This window comes from Danio rerio, chromosome 4 (assembly GCF_049306965.1).
Source record: "Danio rerio strain Tuebingen ecotype United States chromosome 4, GRCz12tu, whole genome shotgun sequence".
Taxonomy (NCBI): Eukaryota; Metazoa; Chordata; class Actinopteri; order Cypriniformes; family Danionidae; genus Danio; species Danio rerio.
The window spans coordinates 24770199-24793639 of record NC_133179.1 but is presented as its reverse complement, the minus strand read 5'-3'; the positions used below and the strand labels follow the sequence as shown (position 1 = coordinate 24793639).

General features: G+C 32.0%; 1 protein-coding gene across 1 annotated transcript in view; it reads left to right on the top strand.

Annotated features, from left to right (window-relative positions):
* celf2 (cugbp, Elav-like family member 2) overlaps positions 1 to 23441 on the top strand; it is a 430922-nt gene that overhangs the window by 122688 nt on the left and 284793 nt on the right. Inside the window, exon 6 of the mRNA XM_073945704.1 lies at positions 22342 to 22494. The gene's annotated coding sequence lies outside the window, so the exon portion shown is untranslated. The remainder of the gene's footprint in view (positions 1 to 22341; positions 22495 to 23441) is intronic.

The following is a 23441-nucleotide window of genomic DNA, read 5'->3' as shown; positions in this document are numbered from 1 at the left end:
ATACATTTACTGTTTTTTTTTTTAATCACATTTTGAAAAGTAATGTTATTTATGTTTCCCCTTTTTTTCAGTGAAAATGTCCAATGATACCTAAATAAAAATACATTTTGTTTATATTTACATAAATTTATGTCATCAATGCACATGATATAAATACAATTAATTGAAATGTAGCAAAGTCAATTTTATAACAAAGGGCTCTGTTTTAATGATCTAGGTGCAAAGTCTAAAGTGCGTGGTGCAAAAGCAATAAAGGAATGTCCAAATCCACTTTTGATATTTTAAGTATGGAAAAATATGGTTTGCGCTCTGGTGCATGGTCTAACAGGGTTGTGCTTATTTTCTTAATGAGTTATGGGTGTGTTTTGAGCATAACGTGCATTGCCTTTTAAGAGTCTGTTGCAACGCGCCATGGCACATTTGCTGTTTACATGGCAGACTTTGTAAATGAAAAAACTGAAAGCTTCACTATCAAGAAAACAGTTAAACAAACCATCGCAAGGATAAAGAATGAGCCTCCTCAATTTTGCCACTTTATTTTTACTCTTATTTATTTTCCTAGAGTAAGGATATGGTGTTGTGCGCACTCCACTGAAGACATATAGCCTATATTCAATTTAGCTTGTTAAGTGCTAAATTCAGTTCTAACTTCCAGAAAACGATAAATGAACATCAAAAAGTTATATTCAAACACACATCCTATTCTTATGCCTCATATGGTGATGCATACATCTCTAAAACCTGAGAGATGGACAAATATAAACTTGTTTTTTTTTGTTTGTTTTTTGTCAAACAAATATAAATATGCAAGTAATAAATTATACTAATAATAATAATAACATTATACAAATGCAAATTGTCATAAACATTAATATATATATTAATATTTTAGGTTGTAGCTACTTGCAATATTTACCTTGTGTATTTTTAGTGCATTGGATTTACAGTATTTAAATGACATATTTAATGCATTGCATTGAACATACTTAAAAAAAACTATATATAATTTGACATTAAAATAGCTACTTTGATATCTAATTTGTCCCTCAATATTTCATTTAATTATGCAAATGACTTAATTTTTGTTAAATGTCTCTTCATTAAATTCCCAGCCCTGTCCTTAGAAAAAGGTAACAAATGTTTCTGAAAAAAATGCACAGTTGTACAAATGAAAGGCTTTATGCTTTGTATTATTATTATTTTTATTTTTATATATATATATATATTTTTTTTTTTTTTGGCCTTGCGCCTTTGTTTCACTATTTGTCCAAATGGAAGAAAAAAAAGGTATAGCCTTGCAATATTCCGAGTCAACAAGTTTAATTTTGCAATACTGTCCATGGAGAAAGAGAGGGAGAGAATGGTCAGTGTAAGATTTCACGAGGGGAAGCAGGTCATACAACCTTAAACATTGACTTAATTATTTATCGTAGAAATAGTACAGAGTGACTTCTAATTGGAGGAGTTTCACCTGCTGTTGCCCTACAGCTGTAGATTGACCCATTCAGCCTTTATTCTGATTCTACATACTGGAGTATTTTTTATTTTATTTTTTTGTTGTATTTTTATTTTATTTTATTTTATTTTATTTTATTTTATTTTATTTTATTTTATTTTATTTTATTTTATTTTATTTTAATTTAATTTATTTATTTAATTTTACTTTATTTTATTTTATTTATTTTTATTTTATTTTATTTAGATGTCAACCAAATATTTTCATTAGAGAGATACTACAAGTACTGTTAATAAGAAAGCAACCTAGACATTTACAGAGAGGTTAAAATGGTACTTTATATTTAAATACATTCACATTTATAATCATGTTTTTACATAAACTGTTCAAAATCTGTAATCTTATATAAATTATTACCTTTTTGTATTCTATATAGTTGTTTAGATTCAAATCTGTGCCATTCTAACAGCCATGTTTCAATGACTGGCAAAAACAAAAACAAACACATAATTTTATTGGTAAATTATACAATTTGACTAAATTCTAAAAATAACATGGCTGTCAAATTGTAGCACAGATAGATTAAAGTTATAACTTTAATGATTAATAATTAAAATAATGCAAACAAAAACAAATAAATGACACAGATACTGTATAAACAGAACAGAACATTTAAATAAAATTATTTCAAGCATCTCTTTACAAACAAATTCATACATGCATATTTGCTGTATACTAGGCTGTGCGATTAAGTGAAATCATATCGAAATCGCAATTTAAATAAAGCACGATTTCTAAATCACCTAACAGCATGTTTATTTATTTATTGTTTATTTATTATTATTATTATTTTTTGCACTCTCCAGTCTTGGCTGGTACGACCCGCTGTATGCCATTTAAACCAATCATAACACAGCGTGCCCAAGCGGAGTGCTAAAACTGGAGGCTGAACTTAAAGCCCACATAAACCATAAACTGTGATTGTTGTTGTTGTTGTTTTTGTATTGTGACACAGTTCCTAAAAAAAAAAAAAAAAAACTGAATATTAATTGAAAAAAGTGGCCATGTTTTTTTTTTTTTTCTATTGCATGTCTTTAGATAATAATGCTTTTTTTACTGAAGTAAACAACAAATAAACAGATAAACAAAATATTTAGTAGTGTTTTAAGCATTTTTACAAACAAGCAAACAAATGTGGATTGTTAACGAATGCAAAAAATAAATAAATAACTGAAATAACAAGGCCTACAAAACACAATACAGATTAAAATAAATACTAGTGAATAAAAAAGTGCTATTTATATCCTAGATTGCATTCATAAATAAAGCTACTACAAATGACTATACATTTAACTTCTTCCATATCAAATCCATGCAAACATATTATTAATGAACAAAAAATTATATTTGTGAAGAAGATTTGTGGCAATGATGGTTCAGTGGTCACATCAACAAGGTCACTGGTTTGAATCCTGATTGGATCAGTTGGCATTTCTGTGTGGAGTTTGCATGTTCCCGCCATGTTGGCTTGGGTTTTCTCCAGGTTTTCCAGTTTTCCCTACAGTCTAAAGACATGCAGTATAGGTTAATTGGCCATAGTGTATGCGTGTGACTAACCGTGTATGGATGGGTTGCAGCTGTAAGAGTTTCCACTGTGTGAAACATGCTAGATAAGTTGGCGGTTCATTCCACTGTGGCGACCCCTTATGAATAAAAGGACTCAGCCGAAGGAAAATGAATGATTTCTGCCAAAAAAACAAAAAAAAAAAAAACATTTTCCATCCACCTTTTTAAAATTCCCTGTCTGCTGGTGTTTGTTTATTTGTGATTGTTATGTCAGCGTACAGTGAATTGGATTGGATTTGTGAATGGATGGGTTTGTAACACTTTTTTCCCCTTCAGTTTTTGAATCACCCAAACACACATACACACACACACACACACACACAGAGGTGCCCTGTGTGGTAATCAGGTCCACGATTGGAGCGCTGATATAAATTGATGGATTGTGGATGAGCGTGTGAGCCGTGGCATCTCCATGACGATAACACCCAATTTGACTGACAGGTGGCACTGCATCGTGCCATTTACCAATCGGAGGCCATCAACAAACTCATCACAGACCAACTGGGGAAAAAAAAGAAAAGAAAACATCAATGCAATTGAAGTGGGGGTGGGAGGGGGCAGAAATGCATATACGGCTACTTTTTATTCATGGGTTTATGCTGCAATATTGGTCAGGTCAGTGGCGCAGAAGAGAAACACACGTTCATTTTCAAATCTTTCCCATCATTCCATCTTGTCCAGCTGAGATATCACACTAATGCGCACACACACACACACACACACACTACAGCAGGAAATCAAGAGAGTCTTTTCTCCACGTATTAATATCCATATCAATATATGCAGTTCAGATAATAGCATAACCTCTTGCTCCATATGATGTTGAAGCCATCTTTCATAACTAAATTATGCTGTAACGTAATACGTATGTCCACTGCCAATGGTTATTTAAAGGAACACTGCTTTTTGTTTGAAAACAGACAAATTTTACAACGCATCTATAGTTAAACAGTTGAGTTTAACCATTTTTTAATACATTCAACCAATCCTCAGGTCTGATGGGAGCACTTTTAGCTTAGCTTAGCATAAAGCATTGAATCAGATTAGACTATTAGCATCTCACTTAAAAAGTAATTAAAGGATTTCGATTTTTTTTTGCAGTGATTGTCTTCATACAGTTATTGGCACCTTCAGTGTTCATTAACGATGTCATTTGGGGATGTTATTGTACCTTATAATTGCAGATTTTTGGTCATTTCTTAGATCTTTAGGATGCACTGTTTTTAAAATACAATAAAAATGTGTACACCTATAATGTGCGCATCTAGGAGTCACTACCGATATGAAAGACTTTCACTTTTGAATTCTGTGATTCAAAAGCAAGTGGGGCCATCTAGTGGTTGTGTATGGAGCTGTCTTCAAATTGATGTAAATTAGAGACATGCTGCAATTTATTAATGTATTTACAGTACTTGTGTATTTGTTTAGCATGGCTATACAGCAGATTTGCAAATCGAAACGTGTTTGATTGTATATACTTTAGGCGACTTTTAAATGGATATACTTGGTGTGGTTGGTTGGCAGGTTGGGTCGGTTGGTTGGGTAGTTAGTTGTTGTGTTATGGTTTGGTTTGATATGGTATGAAATGGTTTGGTTGGTTGTTTGGTTGTTTTATTGGTGTGGTTAGTTGGTCTGTGTGGTTGGCTTGTTTGGTTGGTGTGGTTGAGTTGGTTGTATGGGCTGGGTTGGTTTGAATATTTTTGATTTGTTTGGTTTGTGTTGGTTTGTTTTGGTTGGTTGGTTAGTTGATTTTGGTTTGGTTTGGTTTGGTTTGGTTTGGTTTGGTTTGGTTTGGTTGGTTGGTGTGGTTGGGTTGTTTGGTTGATTAGTTGATTTGGTGGGTTGGGTTGGTTGGTTTGTTGGTAAAGGTTTTGTTGTAATGTATTTCTAGCAGTTTTATCACTCCTCAAAGATCCACCTGAACCTAATACTACAAATTCTGTCTAAATAACTATGTGTTACAAATATAAATGTTTGTTTGTTTAGCATCACTATAAAGCAGGTTTGCAATTTTAAACCCTTTTAATTGTATATACTTTAGGCAACTTTTTAAGTGGATACATTTGGTTTGTGTGGTTGCATTGGTGGTTGGGTTGGTTGGTGCAGTTGGTTTGTTGGTGTGGTTAGGTTGTTTAGTAGGTGTGGTTGAGTTGGTTGGTATAGTGTGGGTTAGTTGTTTTGGTTTGGTTTAAGTTTTGGTTTTGGTTGGTTGGTTGCTTTGATTTAGTTTGGTTTGCTTGGTTGGTTGTTTTGTGTAGTTAGTTTGGTTGGTTGGTTTGCTGAGTTAGTTGGTTGGTGTGGTTGAGATGTTTGTTTGGTTGAATGGGTGTTGTTGGTAAAAGTTTTGTTGTAATGTATTTGTGGTAACACTCCTGAAAGGTCCTCATGAACCTAATACCACCAATTCTGTCAAAATGACCATATGTTACAAATTTAAAACAGCATTTCATCAACATTGTAGGGTTCTGCAGGAATGTCTAAAATGTGTTTTAACAATGGCAAAGTTTTTGTTCAATTTGAACACTCCAAAAAATGATGTCGCTTTTAAAGTGTAGGCACTTACACTTACTTTTGTGTTATCCACAACACTTTACAATTCTGTGGCACGATTATAAATTCTACATGTCTACAGCTTGAGGGTATTTTTATCCATTGCAACTGTCAAGTATCTCATATAATTATTTAACTAATAAGCCTTTGAATGTATCTGGCTACACTTACATCAATGAAGATCTGAGAACAAACTGTAGCCTGGCATTCAAAAAAAATAATAAAAAAAACAGAAGAAAAGAAAAAGAAAAAAAGCATGACAGCTGCTCTCAGATACTCAGTTACTTTTAATGTTACACCTCATTTCCCTTTGAATACATGCCATTCAATTGCCAGAGGCTACGGTCTGTTCTGCTCATTCCTACTCTGTGATATGGCGATATTTAAGGTATCATAAAATGTTCAATTATAAAGTTTGAATATCATTGCGCTTCAGGGGTCTGCGCTAACCATTGCATTACATGTGCGAGCTGAGACTGAGAGCAAAAAAATGTGAGCGATTCGAAAGAAAGAGGGTGAATTAAAGTGTCAATATCACTCTTAAGCAAATTGTTACTATTTGAAGAATCAATACAGAAACCTGGACCCTAATTCTTAGGCTCTGAAAACAGCAATTCTCTCAAGTGATTTTGTACTGAATACCAGGCAACTGTCACCTATAAACCAATCAGAAAGATTTCGTACCTGACTCACGGGTTTGAGCACATGCAATTGTTTCATTTTGTCAAATCACAGACCTTCATTTATGAGGCTGTTGATTTGGTGATCCCTCGTGACATTGTCATGATAACAGGGAGGAAAATGTGACAAGTAGCAAGATATTTAAGGGCAGACCCTGCAATTTTCCAACTACAAAGTGATGCCTGCAGTTGTCAGTTTGAGGAAAGGATTCACACCCCCATTCTTGAGTCTCTTTTTTCAGCAACAAAAAGGTAATTGATTTTAAGGCAAGGCTTTTAAGTGTGAGAAGATACACTTAGACTAAATCAAAACGATACATAAACAGCATTTTACTTCTTTTTTGGCGTGATATGGGGGTGGGGTTAAAAGCAAGCTGATTACCTAAAGCAGTTCCATTAAATCGGCAATTAACTTAACTTAAGATCACAGTAAAAAAATTGTATACTTAAATTAATATGTTAGGGTAACATATGAAATATAATATTAATTGAGAGGAAAAATTTAAGAGAAATAAAAAAAAAACATAAAATTTGGTTGATTTTTTTTTTTGCATCTCATCTCATTTTAATTTAAATGTATCATCTTTCTATTTCTAAATATTTCTAGATGATATTATTTATGTATTTATTTATTTATGTGTTTATTATATATATATATATATATATATATATATATATATATATATATATATATATATATATATATATATATATATATATATATATATATATATTTTTTTTTTTTTTTTTTTTTTTACTTATACTTTTATCGTGGATGCAATAAACCAAATGACAGCACCAGTGGTGTATTATAAGATGGAATTATAAGATTCTATCTGACTTTTTTTTTTTTTTTTCAAAATTGAGTTATTGACATATTCTTATTAAATGACAACTCATTTATGTTATGTGATGTTTTTTATAAGTTGTTTACATTTTAAAACTTTTTATTTAAAAATCAAAAAAGGTTTTATCTACAAAGTAGAACTCTAGCTTGGCTCTGTAAAGTTCTTTCTGTGAGCCAATCAGCATTTTTAATGCAAACACGAGGACCAATCAAAATCCACTTTCTTTGACATTTCGCCAGACTGCTCCAGTAATAGCGGGAAACACCAGAAAAACAAAATCACACAAAATCGGCTAAATAATGCAGCACCACACAAAATTGAGATGTGTGTAAATGTGATGATTTAGAAGCATTTCTTGACATTGAGATTCATTCTTTTATTCATTTTCTTTTCGGCTTAGTCCCTTTATTAATCTGGAGTCAATACAACGGAATGATCCGCCAACTTATCCAGCATATGTTTTACGCAGCGCATGTCCTTCCAGCTGCAACCCATATCTGGGAAACACCTATACACACTCAATCACACACATACACTATGGTCAATTTTAGCTTACCCAACTTACCGCACGTATTTGAACTTATATTTGGACCGAACACGGGGAGAACATGCAAACTCCATGTTTGAAAAACTTTTCAACATTGTTGAAAAAAAAAGATATTAAAAAATCTATTAATTTGGTCATCGTCTGTTTCATTTAAAGTCTTTAAATTTAATATTAAGCCTTGAAGGGCAAATACTTAATTTAATTAATGGGGCATATAATTCAATAAATATAATTCAATAATTCATTTAAAGCATAAAAATTAATAAATATTAACATTAATTAGATAAAACAGCTGCACTGGAAAAAAAAATATTTAGCTCAGCCTTGCATGCTTAATTTAAATAAGAAAAAAATATTCATCCTAAAACATGAAATAAATGTTATAGAAAGCAAAAATTGTACTTTCTCAAGCATCAACATATTGTTACAACACCACCTTGTTTATTTTTTGATTGTATTTCTTAAAAAGTAATGCTTCAATGAATTATCTGGCTGATAGAACCTTATAATTACAAGCGGAAAATTACTTTTTAGAATGAGAAGGTTCTATCTGCATTTACCATGTTTTTTTTACTCCAATTTGCAAATGTAAGAAAACTTTGATAATTTACATTTAGGGAACCCTTAGGGTCTCTGTCATGTTAATGTATGAAAGAGAACTGTTACACACATACTGTTTGCTATATGGATTGCAAAAACTTTGAAGCTCAATATCTCAAAATCATTCAGAACGCAGATAGAACCTTATAATTCTAAGGTGACGAAATATTTAAATGACTGTAATTGAGTAGTTTTTCTCAGGAATTGTAATTTACTCAGTAGTTTTAAAGATATGTACTTTTACTTTTCCCTGAGTACATTTTTAGTGCTGTATCAGTTCTTTTAGTCCTACTTTTCTTCAACCTGCCTCACTACTTTATTTCTTTTTTTTTTTTTGTCTATAGGGATTAGAAAAATCTGTCATGTGATTTCCTGTCCTATCGAATCGCACATAGAAGGTAAATTGCATCATAATAAACTACCTCAAGACATGTGCGATTTATAATTGCAGGAAACTGTTTTGAAGCATTAAAAGTCTCCAAGAAGATGTCCAAAATCTTTGCAAGCATTGACCCAGAGACTGTTTAGATGCATGTCACTAATGAGAAGATGACGGATGTTTAATATGTGATGACCAAAATGACCTCAAACACCCTGCAGGCACAGGACGTCAACATGACGTCAGATTGACGTTGGACCCTAATGCCATGGGGACGTAGCATTTTGTCTGGAAATGAAAATCGGGTTGCATCAGAATCGACATCAATGTCCAAAGTCCAACCTAAAACCAACCAAATATCAACGTTTAATGATGTTACAGCTTGACGTTGTGTGAACTTTACCACTATCACTTTTATCAGACGTTTGGTTGCCATACCTGACAAATAAATGTCAGTATTGATGTCAATGTGATGTTGGCTTAAAATGTTGGTTCAACGTTGGATTGTGATCACTTTCTAACAACCTAAAATTGACCGAATATCAACGTCATTTGATGTCATTAGACATCAAAATAATGTTGTCCTTAGACGCTGACTAGACATTGAATTTTGGTCACCTGACATCACAACCTAAATCCAACCTAATATTAACGTTTTATGACGTTGTGTGCCTGCTGGGCAATATAAACTACACAATACACACATCCACAAATTAGATGTAAATGCATCAGCTTTGTACAGGATAATACTCAATACTCACTACTCTTGAGTACTTTTGAAAGGTCTTTTACTCATACTTTGAGTAATGTTTAAAACAGATATTTTTACTACATTTTTAGGCAAGTAATGGTACTTTTACTTGACTATGATTTTTCAGTACTCTTTCCACCACTGGACAGCACTAAAAAAAGAAGCAATATTACACTTGTATCATTCTGAAATGCCTTTACAATAAAACATAACTGCTCTGACTCATATAGGTAATCAAAACCATGTCACAGTGCTGATATTGCATTTTCACGATAGTTTAATGGCACAAGTGTGTAAATATATATATATATATATTTTTTTTTATTTATTTATTTATTTATTTATTTTTTAAGTCTATACTGCTTTCTATTTTATGGCACATTTAAATATGCATTTATACATGTACATGTATCTCACCCAATCAGATTTGAAAACCTGAAAAAAAAATAACTTGTGTGTATTTTTTGTACATTTGATCAACTAAATGCATGATAAGGAGAAATAAAATTTAGTTAAAATAATTTATATACTTTATACAAATATTTTAAAGACCATTTTGATTACATTATAGATAACAAAGAAAATAGTGACTCTACCAGTTCATACACACTTATACACACTTGATGTGATTAATTGATTGATTTGCACTGGATTGACTAAACTAAAATAGATTTCTTAGATTAATAGATTAATTAAAAATAATAATAATAGGCAACACTTTACATGCATTTTTCAACTGGAAGTTCTTTGAACATTGCTTTAAATCTTAAGTAAATCTATTTATACCCCTACCAATGAACATGAATAAGGATAAGAAATAAGCATCTGCATGCATTAAATACACAGACAGTCTGAGATTTAATCTTAATGCTGGAATAAAGTCATCAGACATCAGATAATGACCTCATCACTACGTGCCTCACAGCCAACTTGTGATTGCCGTGTCATCAGCGTGCGTCATTTTTATTTATTTTATTTTATTTTTTTCACAAGCATCTGAACCAGCTGAAATATGAAAGGTCACCTCCATTAACAACAGCATTTTCTTAATGTCAGTGCTTTTAAGAGCCCCCTGCAAAAAGCACACCTCTGAAAGCCAAGCGTCATTTTATCGCCACTGACAAGTATAGACTCTGAGTTATATTGTGGAAGCTTATCAGGCCCCCGTAAAAGGGACATTAATGACATTAATGGCCTTTTACTTTAAGTGCAAGGGAAGACATGGATGTCCAGGTCATTTTTTATTTATTTATTTATATATTTTTTTCATATAATAAGACTCTGAATCTTAAAGAAACATTCTTCCAAATTAACAACATTATGCTGAAAAATAAAATAAATTAAAAAGTCAAGACAATATTTTTTTAAAGGTGATTTAACTTATTTTATTAAGTTAATTGGGTTTTAACTAAATTGTTCAAGTTATACAAAGTTTAGTTTAATATTTTTAGTCAGTTTGATTAATGTATGTTTAGTTGACTAGAAAAGGTTATTTGAATAAACAAGAAAGATTTAGGCAGCAAGGATTGTTGTTTTTACAGTGTACAATAGTAAATCACAAGTATTATAGGTATAAAGTGCTAAATAGACATTTGTTTATACTAAGATATTTAAGAGACTTAAAATTAATAAAATTACATACAACTTAAACTATTAAGGTTATATGGTATTTAAATATGTATCTTTCACATTTTTTTCTTTTTACTATATAAGAAAACAAAATAGGTTATAAATAAAATAAGTACATTTGTACAGTTCAAAAGCAGCATGACAACAAACTAGAATACATTTAACAGATTTACTGATTTACATGTTAATATTTAGGTCAGAATCTTGGCATTTATCCAAATTACACTTGTTAATAAACTTTATTTATTTAATAATAATAGGTTACACTTTATTGTGATCGTCCGTGTGTTGAATTTAAGTTACATTGCATTTACTTGCCAGCTAATTCTCACTAGATTATAAGTAGACTGTTAGGTTGGGCTTAGTGTAAGTTGACATGTACTTGCAAAGTTTCTTATAGTCAGTAAAATGTCTGTTTAGCAGCAGTATCAACAGATATTAAGCAGACAGTCTGCTAATACTCAAATGGACTATCAAAGTAAAGTGTTACCTACTAATAATAATATTATTAATAATAATTAAAATAGTTCACTAAGATTTATATATTTAAGGAAATATTATTTTAGTCCAAAATATCACCTTCTCTTAACTATTTCAGGGAATAAAAAAATTAATAAATAACAGATTAGAATATATTTATTTGTTAATGTATGATTAACATGATATTCGAGATAAATCTTCACACTTATTCAAACTAAACCTGATCAATCATTATTTTAGTTGGATCTTCTCAATTAAAGGATTGATCATATTTGGAAAAGTACTTTATCCATTTTTTTTATTATTATTTTTATTTATTTAAGAGAGGTTATATGTAGGGCCAGACAGAATCTGGAGACATTTTTTTTTTTTTTTTTGCTATTTCTGCACAGAATTCTGTTAAAAACCTGTGAATTTATGCAGAATGATTTTGAGAGTATCATAACATATTCCGAGATTCCGTGTGGACCTAGTTATAGAGTATGTAAAAATTTTTACATGTTCATTTAATACATTGCAAAAAAAAAAAAAAAAAAAAAAAATATATATATATATATATATATATATATATATATATATATATATATATATATATATATATATATATGTTTATTTACAGTTTCTGTGTTTTGTGTTTCACATGTTCTTTTCTTTCTTTGCAGTAATGGATTGCTTTATGGGGCATTGATCTCTGCTCTGTCGACATGCTCTCTTTGATGTTAAAATCTGTTGTTAAACAAAGTGACTTTTATTGGAAGTTTTATTGGAATATTTGAAACAATATGTTTTTATATCAATATACCAAACACTATATCAGGTTAGACTATTTAAAAACTATAACTAAAAGACTAAAATATCAGCCATTTCATAATCTACAATAAGCTCTTCCTCCAAGGCGCGTGGTAGAAGCCAGCCCCGGATGTCATAAATTACATTCAATTAATTTAGATTAATGCACAAGTTTGTGGGGTTGAAGTAAGACCTAATTGTTTCCAGATGTGATCCTGCCTGCTTCCATTTGATTCGCAGGTATCGGATGGTTGCAAACATGATCTATGGCTCCTCCGATGCGATATTCATCATGAAGCATTTCCGTTTGAGTTTATTAGCCATGTCTGACTGACAGCTCACAGCAGTGGGTTGCCATGTCAAAAGCATATGCCAGTCTCAGCCTCCGATGGCAAACCCACCAAACGCCCACAAAACTGGAGAGTACTTTCACAATCTGGCAGATTCGCCTGGAAAGCGAGTCATGTTTACAAGGTACCAGGTGGATAAAATGAGCACATTTGAGGAAGGACTAATCATTGGGTTTAAGTTTGCCAGGTCAGTGGCATCGAACATTTGTTTGAGGCATTAATTAGCATGTTAACCAGATTCATTTTGCTCATTTGTAGCTCTGAAAAGAAGTTGCAGATAGCAATTTTCATTGGACAGAATTCTGATAAAGTTGAAACATATTGTAAAGTGTTCTACGCCATGAGTCTGCTAACTTGTTTTTAAAGAAAAAAAATGATAAAATTTAAGACGACACGACTAAACCCATCAGGCACACAACATCATATGACAATAATCTTTAATTATGTTTTGGTTGTAATATCAGGTTACCAAAATGTAACTTCAATTTGTATAAAGCCTGTTTCACAGTGCAAAATGGAGCAGAGCATAAATAGCGAATGTTTTTTTCAGCATCCATGTTAATTAGAGCTTTCATACTGCACGCAGAAGCAGTATGAGCATTGCTAAAACAGTAGTGACGCAATAGTTTTGGCACTGGGTCTATTTTTGCTGCACTGCTCAAGCTTGATCAAAGTAAAACTTATTGATAAGACCAAAAACACATTGAATGACAGTAAAAAAGTAGCAATTTTACCCAATAAATGCATTGATAATATCCGCTGATTTTTATATAGTAAATCAAATAAACGTAAACAATTAAAATAGGCAACAACTTTTTATTTGGGCCCGAACCAAATAAACTGAACTGTTTTAAAACCAAATTTAAAACAGTTTTAGTTTTGCTTAAGTTTCACACTAGTTTGATGATGTATAAATATTATTATAACTATATTGTATAAATATTATTATAACTATAGGCCTAGATCATCCTGTCAATCAAAAACAAAATTACATGATGTCACAAGTAAACGTCTTCTAACCGAGTGCACCTTAAAAATCATAAATGACACTCATCAGAGCTTGAGAAACACACAGTTATTTATATATATAACTTATTATTTATATATATCTGCCGATCCGCTGAGCAATTGCTGTGAAAGGCAAACGCCTTTGTTCTGCTCTCCATACGTGCTGCTCACGCTCAGCTCGCGCTTGTGGTGTTTAACAGGCATAATACCAACGTCACCTGTTGTTGATATTTAATTGGTTTTAGGCTGTGGAATTAACTAAAAGCCAACATCGTTTTAACGTCTTGATATGACACCTATACAACATCAAAGTCTAATATCAGTTGACATTCATCTTAAGTTGGTTTTATGTTGTATAATTACCTAACTAAAATTCAAAGTCACTTTAATGTGTGATTTCCATACAATATTAAAGTCTAACATCAGTAGATGTTGATCTCTGCTTGAAATTATAGGTTTTCTCATTAACAAATCAAAATCCAACAATTTGACATTTGAGACTGACCTCAAACTGACAATTTTCATATAAAACTAAAATTCTATAATATAATTTCATTTAATTTTATAATGGAAAGACAGTTCACCAAAAGTGCTGAGGCTGGCTGGCTGAGATTAAAAGTCTGTGTGAATATACCCTATTCTTGTTGGATACTCAAAAGTTTTCAAAAGTTAGTCTTACGTTTGAGTCCCACAGGATATTCACGTCAGTGTAATGTCCAGAAGGTTAATGTAAGCTTTGAAGAAAATATGGCAAAGGGATAACTTATGTCTGAACCTGTGGTGAAAATGCTGTTCAGTGATATGTGGTTAATGGTCATAATTTTAATCATAACTGTTATCAAGAACAGATAATAATAGTTATACTGAGTTATACGTTTAGTTATATAGACTGGAATTTTATCTATATACACTACTGAAATTGCTACTGGTATTCCAGTTGGCCCACTTCTGTTTCTAATAGACTTCTTATACATCAGATTATTCCGCAGCACAACTTTCTATTCAAATGCAGATGACAGTCAAATCTTCTTTGCCTACATTCTATCATTGCTCAATAATCCCCTACCATTACCAACTGTGTTCATGAGATAAAAAATTCTTCTAATTTGTTTCATATAGAGAAGACTGAAGTATTCTCCTACCAGCTAATTTGTTGGTATTGACATTTAACTGTCTAACGAACTTGTCCAAAATCATTATCAAACAACACAGAAAATATCTATATAAAATAAATCAGCCTATATCACACTTATATTTTTCTAAAGGTCTTTTAAACGGCACCGTTATACATGCCACAGACTGAAATAGTATGTTCTTGTACTAAGTAGATTAAATTCAAAATTAATTATCAGATTTTTTTTTGTTTATATAAATCAAATATATATATATATATATATATATATATATATATATATATATATATATATATATATATATATATATATATATATGTTATTTGCATTTGCTTAAATTAGCTTTGTTTATCTGTTTTTATTATTACCATGGCCATATTTGTGCAGTGTAATGTTTGCATATACAATATTTCATTACAAAAATATCCCTGTGTGTGTCTGCGAGACAGCATGAATTGACTGATTTTAGAGAGTCTATGGTTTCTGTCACAGGTGCATCGTTGTTTGCGCTGGCTATTGTGTGAATGTTAATTAAATGTGTGTTGTATCCAGGAGCTTTAGCTGGTAATCCCTGTTTAATTGTATACGTGTGTGTGTGTGTACTGTATGTGTGTATGTGTGTGTGTGTGTGTGTGCGTGTGTGTGTATGCATTGTGTTCTTCAAGCCTCACAATCCTGATTATAAGGGAATATCATGTGGTAGTGACACATAAGGGAAATGGAATATACTTAAGGATATATACCTTTACGTAATGTGTGTGTGTTTGTGTGTACACATGTGCATCCCTGCCTGCTCGTGTTTGCCCGTGTGCAATGGTGTGCCAACATAGCCCACAAAGGAATGTTTCCAGGGTTGCCAAAACCTGAACAGAAAACAGCTGCTGTCAAGTGTGTGTTTTTGTGTGCATGCGTGTATGTGTGTGTGTTAGCATGAAAACTACCCACTGCAAGAATACACAGGCTCTCACAGACCGCTGGTTTTCTGCATGGGAGCACAGCATCTGAAATGGCTGTCACTGCAGGATAATGAGGCCTGTTGTTAAACAGGTCTCCTCGTGCATGTGTGTGTGTGTTTGTGTGCACATGTTCATATGGATCGCTGTGTGTAGGAGGACAGCCTTTATACATCCATCGCTCTTGAAGTCAATTTCACTGTGATAGCGAAAATGATTGGATTAAAGGCCGAGGTGTGAATGTGTGCGTATGTACGCACGCTTAGGAACAGTTGGTCGAAACATAGCTTTTAAAATGAACAAGAGAAACTCAAAACAGAGACAGAGTTATTCTTTTATTTAGCTTGTAGATGAGATATGATTTATTGGAGTGTTCGGCTAGCTGGATGGCTTACACTCAAGTTTCAAACCTGCATGAGTTTCTTATATATATATATATATATTTTTTTTTTTTTTTTTTTTTTTTTTTTTTTTTTAAATAAATTAAATATGAGGGTCTATTTATGTAGAGTTACATGTTAAAATGAGTAGACTAGAATTCTATATATCTATATATACATTAGTGAAATGTGTTCCTCAAAGTTGCGTTATTGGCCCATTTCTATTTCTGTTTACTAATGGATCAAATTATGATCAAATAAACAAAAAGATAAATCAATGAATGAATGTTACGTGAGTTTATATATAAAAGGTGTCCATCAACTGTTTCAAATCATCTTAGATTGTGTTGAAGAAAGGTACATTTTTGGGACAAGTGAACATAATTTGAATTGTTAAAGGTGCAGGATAAACTGACAATGTTTCCCGCAGGTACACCTCATGTGCTTTATTCAGTGTTAAATGCTGATCATGTGAGTTTGACTGCCTATTTACATGATATTTATTGCCATACTACTGAAAGCAGCAGCCGATAGCACCTCAGAAAATAAAAAATAAGAGAAAATAAGAGAAAATAAGAGAAAATAAGAGAAAATAATTGAAAATTAGAACTTTAGAACTGTGACTCAGTGCAAGCCAACACATATCACTGATTCAGCATGTACATTTAATGATGTTAAAGAGGTTTAATGTGTATTAATTAGTTTAAAAACCTTAACATTTTGTTGGAATGCAGTAAGTGCATTATTCTGTGCTTTTGAATGTACCAAAACAAATGCAGTCCTTCTGGCAATCAACTCAAAGCAGAATGTCTGACTTAAGCATTGTTTTTTAGATAAACAAGAATATTCACTTAGCAGGTTTTTTTCAATATCTGAAAACATATCATATTATGGTATTTTTATGCTTTAGAATAGTCCAAACTTAGATACAGCACTTTAAGCCTTGAATTGTAATTATTTGTACATATGTAATGTTGTTTTATGGAGTTCTATGTTTGTATACTAGAATTTTATTTATTGAAGTTTTCCTCAAGGTTCGGTTCTTGGCTCATTTTGTTTCTAATATGTAATTGTACACGCGTTCATGGCATCTCATAGCCATCCTAGTAAAAATATCTAAATGCCACTTCAAATGAGGCTTCTGGCCCACCTCTGCAGTGCAAAGATGAGATCTGAAATGGCTGTCACCACAGGATAATGAGGCCTGTTGTTGAACAGCTCTCTCCGGGCATGTGTACATGTTGGTGTGCGTATGTTCATACAGATCGTTGCGTGTAGGAGGACAGCCTTTATACATCCGTTGCTCTTGAATTCAATTTCACCGTAATAGTGAAAATGATTGGATTAAAGACAGGAGGTGTGAATATGTGCGTATGGACACAAGCTTGGGAAGAGCCTTTTGTACTGGAAAAAGGGATTTTACATCAGGTTTAAAAATAACTTAAGAGTAACGAAAAAGGGCTTGTTTGATTCTTTTTAGTAATTTTTGTTCCTGTGGATACAGAAGTGGCACCGATACAGCATCAAAAGTAGCATTTAGATGTTGGCCAGATGATCCCAACAGAGAACCTTTATTTTGAAGTGTTACCATTTAGAAACCACACTTAAAATAATAGTTTACCCCAAAAAAATTATTCTGTCATTATTTACTCACCCTTCACATGTTCTTGAAAAATATTTTGCTTGAATTTTATCGTATTTGTTTTATCTTACCATGGATGTCGGCGAATGGTTATAGGATTTTAGGATTCATCAGAATATCTTCTTTTGTGTTTAACAGAAAATTGACAATCTTAAAAAGGTTTGAAACCAATTGAGGATGAGTAAATAGTGAGAAAATTATCGTTTTTGGATGAACTTTGCCTTAAACAATATAGAAACAACTGATACTGATACCTTAGCAATGCAAAAACATTCATTCCTCGGTTCTTGCGGTCTTGAGTTTTAAACAAACGCATTTTAAGAAACATTAATACCAGTACAAAGTACAAATCTGCACCTCATAGTACCTTAAAGCTACAAAAGTTAATCTTAAAGGTTCAAAGATGCTCCCTAAAAGAACCAATGTCCACCTGGCACAAAAGTGTAGCTTTTGAAAAGGTACCACCCCAGTGACAGATTTTCTACCTCTATTTCACCTTTATATCAGTTGAGTGTAAGGTTAATTTTTGGCAAATATGAAAATAAACAACTCAAAAGTCGTACTTTTTGTAAAATATGTAATCACCATTGTCCACTGAAAAAAAAAATGCTGTTGCAAACAATTTATATGAGTTGAATTTAAACAAACAAATGAAATTTAGTAATATTCAACTTAATTTGTTTCTTTAAATTCAACCCAAATAAATTGTTTACAACCACTGAACTTATAAAAGTGTAGTTAATCCAAGGATTCATCTTTGAATCACATTTTTCAGTATAAGACAGCTTTATTAAAAATCAATTCTTGATTTAGAATAAAAATGGAATCTGGTATATGCATATATTAGATGGCAGTTAGTGTTTCATTTTGTTTTTGTTTTTTTTTTCCCAATTTGACAGTAATAGACAGTCTGTCCTTGAAGAAGAAAAAAAAAATCCCACTGCATTGAAACCGTGGAATGCATTTTGTTGTTCTTCAAGTTTAGTGAACTCATTATTATAAAACAAATGTCATTTAAACTGACTGCGATTATTAAACACATGGCAGACTCCTTTGTTTTGGGAAAGGCTGCCCTGAGACAAATGTAAAAACAAAATATTAATTTTAAAACATAAGGTACTGAAATATTACACTGTTTTTATATTATTTAATTTTTTAATTAATACTTTAATTAGTACATTTTCAAGCATGACATTGATATCTGAGATTGTATTATATTTTGATTATACTGTAGTCATTCTCATGTACCATATTGATATATTTTTTTGTACTTTATTATTTTTATTTTATTTTTATTCCAAGGAAAAAGACAAGGTGTCTGGATTAGAATACAAATTATCCCCCAGTCTCTCTCTCTCTCTCTCTCTCTCTCTCTCTCTCTCTCTCTCTCTCTCTCTCTCTCTCTCTCTCTCTCTCTCTCTCTTTCTCTCTCTGTAAATGTGTGCTTTGTCAGTCTCTCACAAGTCCATCACTATTCCTCCCATCTGCCGATCTCAGATGAAATCTTGCCCTTTGTTCCTCCAACTATCAGTCCATCATTCTGTTTCTTTCCTTCCTCCTATCACTCTTTCAGTTATTGCTGACTTCAGGCATATGTTAAATTTATGCACATCAACTGAACTCGAGAGAATAAAGATCCGCGCTCACACACACTCACAATTGTGCACGCATTTGAATGTATCTACACCTCACCATAGATGAAAGAAAACACTTCATCCTCTACCCGAGCGTTAATCCGCTTTTTCTGCTTTGACCCCTACGGCGATATGTGGAAGTGAGGCTGACGTTATTGGTGACCAGTGTTGGCTGATGTGTTGACAATGGAGGTTTTGACTGGTGGGTCGGTGGAACTCAAGAGAGCTTCTTGTGTGTTGGGTTTGTCTGAACAAATCACATGACGCAAGCCTAACATTCCACGCAATAGTCCAATCCACATTCCTTCACGTTGTTTTGGATGGAAAGAAAGTGTATCTGTTAGAGTTGGCCTCTTTTTTTTGTTTCCTGTTTCCTATTTTCTCATAACTTTTCTGAGTGAAAATGTCAGAATTGCAAGATATAAGTTATGAATTGTGAGGGGATAGTCATAAATTCGAGATATAAATGAAGGATTGGGAGATATTAGGACATTTTAAAGAAAAGTCAGATTTCTGAAGGAAAAATTCAGGATTGTAAGATGTAATTTTATAATTGTGATGGAAAATGTCAGAATGGCAAGATATATATATATATATATATATATATATATATATATATATATATATATATATATATATATATATTTTAATTCTGAAGGAGAAAGTCAGTATTGTGAGATTTATGTAGAAATCTGAGGGGAAAAGTCAGAATTGCAAAATATAAATGAAGACTTCTGAAGAAAAAAATCAGGCTTGTGAAATGTAACTTTAGAATTGTCCTGGAAAATGCCACAATTGCATGATTTATTATTTTTTTTAATTCTGAATGAGAAAGTCAGAATTGTAAGATTTATGTAGAAATCTGAGGGGAAAAGTGAGAATTGCACGATATGTTTTTAGAACTCTAAAGGGATAGGTCAAAAATGTGAGATACAGTAAATGTAAGTGTGTAAGTCTTTAATGTCAGAATTGCAAAATATATTTTTAGATGGAGAATTTATTTATAACTTATTTGTAACTTGTCTATAAATTGTATTTATTGTAGTTGGTGGTTTGGTGGAAATCGAGAAATTAATTAATTTATTCTTCTAAACAATCACAGGACTACAAACTAGACCATTTGATATTCCTCCCCTCATTTGGAAGAGAGTGGGTTTTACTTAATTTAATTTATTTAATTATGTATTAATATTTATTTATTTATTTATTTATTTTTATTTTTTGGCCTGGTTCAGTCAGAGTTGCGATTTATAAATTTTGAGTGTTCTGGTAAAAAAATCACAATTGTAAGATTAATTCATAGGGCAAAAGTGAGAATTTGTAGATATAAATAGAGAATTTTATAGATATAAAATTAGAATTCTGAGAAGAAACGTTAAAATAGTGAGATAAATATTTTAAATTCTTATGAAAAAAAAACTAAATTGTGAAAAAAAAATCAGAATTATGAAGAAAAAAGTCAGAGTCTAAATTCAGCATTCTGAAGAAATGAAAAAAGTCAGAATTGTGAGATATTTTTAGAATTCTGACTGATTGTTTTTTAATTGTGAGGTAAATGTAGAAATCTGAAGGAAAATGTCAGAATTGTGAGATATAGTAAAAAGTATTTGGAAGTAAAAAAAAAATAGCAAGATATAAATGAAGTTTCAAAAGAAATAAAATCAGAATTGTGTGAGTCATACATTCCTTCATTCATTCATTTATTTATTTTCTTTTTGGCTTTGTCCCTTTATTAATCTGGGGTCACAACAGTGGAATGAACCACCAATTTTTTCAGCATGTGTTTTACGCAGCAGGTACTCTTCCACATGCAACCCATCACTGGGAAAAGAAAGTCACAAGTACGAAGAAAAAGTGAAAATTGTGAGATATGTTTAGAATGATAGTTTAGTGGAACTCAAGAAAAATTATTTATAGATATACATTGAATATTGAATAATAGAATTGAGAGGGGAAAAAAGTAAAAATGTAAGATAAAAATTCCAAATTCTGAAGAAAAAAGTCAGAATTGCAGAATATAAATTCTGAACTCTGAGGAAAAAGTCACAAGAGCAAAATTTTAATTCAACATCCTAAATAAATAAAAAGTCAGAATTAAGAGATATGCTGTAAATTCAGAATTCTTAAAGCACAAATATCACAACTGTGGGACATTAATCCAGAATTACGAAGCGTGACATAAGGTATATATTATGAGGGAAAAACTCAGAATTGCTAAATATAATTTCTGAATACTGAGCAAAAAATACTAAATAAAAAAATATGATATATAAGTTAAAATTATCAGGGGAAAAATGAATAACAAGATATAAATTCAGCATTCTGAAGAAATGAAAAATCTGAATAGGAGATATAAAATCTGAATTCTGCATCAAAAAGTCAGAATTGAAAAATTTAGATGTAGAAAGGAGAAGTCGAATTTGCAAAATATAAATTCAGCATTACTCATTACACAAAACTGAGAGGCATACTATAAATCCAGAATTATGAGGGGAAAAGTCAATATCGTGAGATATAAATCCAGAATTATGAGGGTAAAAGTCAGTATTGTTAGATATAAATCCAGAATTCTGAGGACCAACGGCAAAATTGCAAGACATAAGCTCAGATTTCTGATTGGTGGGTTGATGGAACTCAGGAGAGCTTCTTGGTTAGTTGAGATTGTCTGAACAGTCACATGATGTAAACATTCCATGCAACAGTCCAATTCACATTCCTTCACTTCATACTGGTTGTTAAATGTGGGATTATGATGTAGGGGAGGGGGGTATCTTTCAGTTGGCCTCTTGTTTTTTCTGACTTTTCCCTCCATTTTTATATCCTCCAGCTGGGCTTGGACCAGACCCCAATATACTCTCTCTCTCTGTATAAATCTCCCTCTCAGATTTTTTTTTTTTTTCCCCAAGGTTCTGCCCGACTGGCTCATCCGCTCTGGCAGGACTCCCCTGTGCTGTCATATGTTGGCGCGGTCCGCTACCCTACATGACTTGGCACAGGAGGGACCAGGCAGCGTGTTGAGGGGTGGACAGAGCGGATGTTACTGTGAACTGACCCCTGTGGTAATAAAAGCTTTTTTTCCTTTGCTGGTTAAATCCATTTGGAAATAAAGCATACCACATAAATGTGGTTAAAGTTCATCTTAAAAATGGAAATTTATGAGGAAAACGTCAGAAAGCCTAAGGGGGGAAATCTGATTCTAAAATATAAAATTACAATTCTGATGGCAGAAATGTCATAATCTTATCTTATCTTATCTTATCTTATCTTATCTTATCTTATCTTATCTTATCTTATCTTATCTTATCTTATCTTATCTTATTATACAAATTCAGAAGCCTGATGTAGAAATTTAGAATTGAAATAAATAAATGAAAAATTCTGATAAAAATTCTGAGGTAAATAAAAAATGAGGAGTTTGGGAAATTTCTGCATTATGGGGGAAATAATCATAATTGTGAGATATAAATTTATGATAATGTAAGAAATCATCCGTAATAAATTCAGAATTCAGAGATTAAAGGAAGTCAGATATAGGAAGATTTGTTGTCATGGTTTTAAAACACAACTATAATATTAATAGCAGAAATTACTGATCTTGTGGTGACATTTGTCTGGTCCACTTGAGAAATCCCTTCTATCAGTCAGAGAATAGAAGACAAATAATTTAATTGAAACTTTTTCGTAGTTTTGGAGATAAAGCTCTGAATCGAATATGATATATACAGTTCAATTATTTATGTCATTTAAAAAGGGGCGGTTGGTTGGTTGGTTGGTTGGTTGGTTGGTTGGTTGGTTGGTTGGTTGGATGGTTGGTTGGTTGGTTGGTTGGTTGGCTGGCAGGCTGGTTGGTTAGTTTATTCGTAATTTGTTAATTTGTTTGTTGGTTAATTTGTTGGTTGGTTAGTGGTTGGTTAACTGGTTGGTTGGTTGGTTGGTTGGTTGGTTGGTTGGTTGGTTGGTTGGTTGGTTGGTTCATTCATTGGTTCGTTGGTTGGTTGGTTGCTTC